The sequence below is a fragment of the Ictidomys tridecemlineatus genome, chromosome 2 (assembly GCF_052094955.1).
Source record: "Ictidomys tridecemlineatus isolate mIctTri1 chromosome 2, mIctTri1.hap1, whole genome shotgun sequence".
NCBI lineage: Eukaryota > Metazoa > Chordata > Mammalia > Rodentia > Sciuridae > Ictidomys > Ictidomys tridecemlineatus.
Window position 1 is genome coordinate 23260823 of NC_135478.1, and position 5710 is coordinate 23266532.

General features: G+C 38.5%; 1 long non-coding RNA gene across 1 annotated transcript; it reads left to right on the forward strand.

The window, feature by feature from the left end:
• Positions 1-523: 523 nt before the first annotated feature.
• LOC144369774 (uncharacterized) lies at positions 524-5493 on the forward strand. The gene is made up of 2 exons (XR_013429532.1): positions 524-634; positions 5296-5493. It is a non-coding gene; the product is annotated as an uncharacterized LOC144369774 (long non-coding RNA).
• The last annotated feature ends 217 nt before the right edge of the window (positions 5494-5710 follow it).

Consider the following 5710-nt stretch of genomic DNA (forward strand, 5'->3'; position numbering starts at 1 on the left):
GAACCTGCTTGGAATGCCTGCCCGTGCCTTGAACTCACCCATGCCTGGCTCTCTGACCAGATAGCAGCCCTCTCTGAAACTTTAGTGACACCTCATAAATATTGGCCTTCCCTGGCCAGACAATGACCCTCTCTGAGGCTCTAATGGTCTTCATAAATTCTGATGTTGGGGCCAGCAAAAAATGTAAACTACCATTAGTGTGATGCTTGTCAGAGTTCTGTTATCTGTAACCCCCCCCTTTGTGTAACTTTCTGGGCTATAAAGTTGGGCTGTAGGAGAGGTGGGGCTGCTGTCTTGTTCCCACCGTTTTGGGAGGAAAAGGCAGTCCGGCCGGTCGAAATAATAAGCTTGCTTTAATTTGATTTTAATTGGAGTCAGTGGTCTTTTCTTGCGTCCTGGTCTAACATTTTGGAGGCCCCAGCGAGATGACCCTGCCCAACCAGATCACAAGACCAGACTGCTGGAAATTCTGAAGCCGGCCTTCGCTCCAGGGCTCCGGGCTGGAGAGCCACTCTAGGGGGTGCGCAACTTGAGACATTCCAAGGCCTCAGGGTGAGCCTTCCGTCCCAGAACCCTGCAGTGAACTGCCGCACTAAAACTATTAGCAAGCACCTGGTGGAGGAGGCCTCCATAGGTAAGTGGCGCCTTTATAACATCTGATATCCGGTTAAGGGAGATCTCTTCTGATGACAGAGAGGTGGCCTGGCGAGGCTCACATATACTCCTGTCCGGACAGTAACGAGAAATCGTTCTGTCTTCTGTTCTGTTCTGTAGGGAATTCCTCTGGAAGGGTAGAGAGGTGCCAACGGGCACGCACGCACTCCTACCGCGGAGCTTTAGCAAGACGTTGCATTGCTCCTCTGTTTTTCTGTTTCGGCGCCGGGTTTCTGTTTTCTTGTTTTTGTTCTGTGTTCTATATGTTTTTTTGTGTGTGTTTGTTTGTTTTTGTTTTTGTGCGTTTTGTTGTGTGATTTCTGTGGTGAAAACTTAAGGATATTGGACGTGAATATGGGTAATAAAGCAAGGAAGCCTGACACCCCTTTGGACTGTGTTTTAAGGAACTGTGATGAACTTTACCCCCCTTTGTTAAGCAGGAGGAGAGAAGCCCCTGGCTGGCTGCTGGATCACACCCACTGCAGGAGGGCAATGCCTGCTGGGGACCTAAGAACTGAGTATCTCCCAGGTTAACAAGTGAGACTCCTTTAAAACCCCTTGTCCCTCCAGATCAAGAGAGTCACAACCTTTGGGCAGAGTCCCCGGTGTTTCTCCTTTGTTAGCAAAGCAATAAAACTCCCTTTTTCTTTTTCTCAAAACCCTGTCCTCATTATTAAATTGGCATTAATTGGCTCTGAGGTCAGGAACCGAACTTTCAGTTACAAATTTTGATACCCCCCCCCATCCCCAGAACTTTTTGAGAACTGACTACTGAAATGTTAGGAGATGGAGTGTGCTTGGGGGTGGAATCCTGTAAGTAATAGAGGGACTGAGGGACTCCCAGCAGCTGCCGAATCCCTGTTGCTTCGGGGATTCCCTCCTTCTTTCCCTGCACTGTAAGGATTATGCCACCTCTATCTTCTTGAAAAGAGAAAAAGAAAAAGGAGACACTTAATGCAGTAAAGACGCCATGGAGACCCTTGATTTTATATTTCAGGTTGCCCCTCTGTGAAAACATCTGGTTCCCTTGTGGGGACATCTATGATGCCACTGGTGTAGGAGATTTTTCTCTTATCTGCTCTGTTTTAAAGGTTTCTGTCTGTCAGCCATAGTCTGGAGCTCCTCTCTGTCTGTCTTGTGTCTTTGTTTCTGACCCTTTAAGACATGTGCAATAGTGTGTTGATATTATAAATTGTTTTTTGGGAATGATCTTGGCTGAATGTGTGTCTAAAAGATGATGTTTTATTGTAACAATCTGGTATCTGAATGGGTTTTTGATGCATTGCACAATGCTGCAGTTAAAAGTTGGGTTTAGGTAATTGTTTAGTTTATGATTTCAGATAATTCATGCCAGAGAACTTAAATACTTAGGATGGAAAACTAAAGAACTCTACTTTCAAGTTGGCAAGTAACTTCCCAATCATTCAGTCTTTTTTTCACCAATTTTGAATTGGGTAGCCTGGGAAAATGTTACTGTGTGTACCAGTGCATTAATTTGGACAAGGATAGTAAATCATAGTATGGTATCTGTTGACAAAACAAGATGTAAAGATATAAAATTTTGTGAATTGTATCTTAAACTTGTATCATAATTTTCAACATTCGAACCTGAAAATTATGACTTATAGTTAAAATGCCTTAGGCCTGAGGTGTCTGCTCAGAATAGCAGTTTTTTCCTGCTCCTTCCAGACCTCAGCCAGGACTTATGTTGAAATGCAAATGAAAGAAGCCTGCAAGCTCAGTAGGAGACTGATCTGAGACCTAAGGAAAAAAAAAAAAGAAGTAAATTGTATGGTATTTACTAATTACTGGCCAGTCATTTTTACTAGGACTTTTTTCCCCTTAGATTCTGTATTTTTTTGAGCTCATGATTTTGACCCTACAGACCTAGGTTAATGTTTTTCTGATCAGTCCTATCTTTGACCAACTGTGGAGTTTTTGAAACATTGCAATGGAGATTTCACCTGCGAAAAGTTACTAAGGCCTTTACTATTGTTATGTGTGCACACTTTTGTTATGTGTTGTATGTCTATATATACATATGTCCGTATATCATATATATGATATACAAATTAACATATATAAGGAGCGCTCATAAAAACAAATTTAAAAAAATGGATCCAAAGATCTTTAATTCATGTGATTTAAATGGTTCAATTTAAATTGGATAAACAGATAAAAATAAATGTCTTTAAAATTTAAGCTTACAAGTTTTTCTAGGTGTTCAAAAAACTCATAAAATATTAATGTCTATAAAATGTCTAATATGCCTTGGTTCTAGGACTTTTCCTTCAACAAAAAATGGTTTACACTGTTCAATACATTTGTCTAATATTTTGATAAATAAGTAAAGTAAATTTGATATGGGATTACTCATGAGTACTTTTGTTGGATATCTGATTGATTTACTAAGGTCTGTATAAGTTTGTACTAAAGTCTGTATAAGATTGTAAAAATCAGTCATGTGTTAAAGAGACAAAAACTTCGTAAAACATAAGTTTACCCATAACATTGTGTTTATTAAGATTTATTTTTTCTAGAGCAAGCAACCATAAAAATTAAACAACTGGTTAAATAAGAACTGTTATTTTAGAGCACTGTACTGCCATTTCTTTAAAAGCTAAACTTGGTTAATGTAGAAACATCAATGTAATTGTGATGCTATTAATGTGCTCATATCTTCCAGGTATACAAGTCTGTAAGGTAGAAACTTTGAAAGAGCATTATATCAAGATGGTGTTCGAAAGTTGTATGGTAAAAAATATATTGGGGATTTATTTACCTGTTATCAATAAGATATGTAAAGTTTTGTTACTTCTTACATTGAGGAACAATTTAAATGTATTTTTAAGTTAATGAGAGCTTAATCTATGTAAAGGTTAAAAACTTTCAGCCTTTCTTTAATTCATGTTTTAAATGTGATATCATATGGTGTTAGCTAATGTTCATGTGACCTCAAACAATTTATGTAAACTTTGTAAAATGATATTTAAAAATACAAAGATCAGCTTTAGAACTAAAACACTTAAGATTTATAAAGATGGGCTGGGGATGTGGCTCAAGCGGTAGCGCGCTCGCCTGGCATGCGTGGGGCCCTGGTTCAATCCTCAGCACCACATACCAACAAAGATGTTGTGTCCGCCGAGAACTAAACAATAAAACATTAAAAATTCTCTCTCTCTCTTTCTCTCCTCTCTCACTCTCTCTTTAAAAAAAAAAAAAAAAAAGATTTATAAAGAGCCCTGCCTTACCTGAGATGAGGCTCTGTGTCCCATTTTACTACATGTGAGAATGACTATGAAAGCAGTAGGCCAGATTTTACTTCCTTTAAAGTTATGTTCAAAAGTTTGGATTTTTGTTGTTTTTTTCTGTCAAGATTACTAGGATCTCAAACAGGGGATATAATGTATAACTCAGCCAAAAATTCAGGGTAGCTTTACACGAACTAAGTGTTTTTACTCTTGTTAATTTTATTTTGTAATTTCCTTATAAGTGATCTAAAGATTCCCTGTTAGTGTTTTACAGAAGTGTTGCTTTAAGAACACAACATGGGTTAGTTTGAGATAATAAGCCATCACCTACAAAACAGATAGGATAATACAGATCCCAATTAATAAAAAGATGAATAATTATAAAGTTATAGACATTAAAGCCCAGTACTTTTAATATAAGGCTGTTAAAATTTATTTGCTGAATGTTTAAGATTAAGTTTTAAAATTAAAGTTAAATTAAAAGGGCCAGAAAAACCAATATTTGGCTCTTGCCCTCTGAGTCAGTCTGAATCCAGGGAACAGGGGACTTCTCTAAAGAGCTTTGCAACTCTGGGCCACATAACCTCCTGATCAGGGAGACTAATGAGACCACTGGAGAACAGAAAGCCAATCAGTGCATTTGCTATGAAGAGGAGGGTCATCAGAGAAGGGAGACATCCCTGATGCTTCCGAGGGAAGCCACATGGTCAAGCAAGACCTAGACCCATCCTAGCGCAAATGGCACTAGCAGAACTGAGAAGTTTCCCCAGGAATGACTCCCATAAAAGCTCAGCTGACTGTTAACAATAGATAGAAACAAAAGTCAGTTTGACTGCTTCACCTTAAACACTTAGCAAAGACAGTTAAAACCAAAATACAGCCATTCCTGGGCATTTTAAATAATAATGATGATAATAATAATAATTATTATTATTATTTAAGGTATATACTTTATGTTAGCCTCCCAAAATAAGTAAGACTAGAGGCTACAAAGAAGGATTCTCAGACAGAAATGCCTGATAACTATAAAAAGAGACTATCAAGAGGAGCTGCCAGAGACAGAAGTTTTTAGTTTAAGGCCTACAGTTATTCCTAACCTACACAGGTAGGCTTCGTGTTTGCTAGTATGATTATCCAGCCTTGAGTAACAGAATTAAAGTTTTCTCTATTAGACACAGAGCTCATACTAGTAAAAGAATTTTGCAAGATCAGATGACATTAAATTATTAAACTGAATCTTATGGGGAAGGACATCTGTAACACTAAAAGTTAAATGTTATGCTTACAGTTCTGATAACTGTTAAAGCCTGGTGAGGAAACTTCTATACAGTGACATGTCCCAGCTGCTGCAACATTTACTCAGTACTCATGGTTTTTGTTTCTCTCATAGAAGCACCCATCCCCAGATGACTTTACAACCTGTTCTTCCCCAATCAGACTTCAAACCGAACTGACTTCTAAAAGGCAACTCATGTCCCTCATGCCATGCCCCCTCACGTCACCCTCTCTCAGCTCAGAAGAAGCCAAAATGAGTGACGCCTGTCTTCTTACAACAATGGAGCCAAAAATAAATAGATTATCAATATAAGTAATTAATTAAGTCAGGTAAAATCAGGGAGACCGGTTTTGGGCGAGTTCTAAAAATTTGGAGACTGTTACCTGAGGGATTAAAATTCCCTCAGTGCTCTTCCTCTACCCTATCAAAGATTTGAAAGGGACACATAAGAAAAGGGGGGAATGATAGACTCAACCTGATCTTTTATTAAATTGGGAGCCATCTTGCCACAAAGCCATGAAAAGCTAAT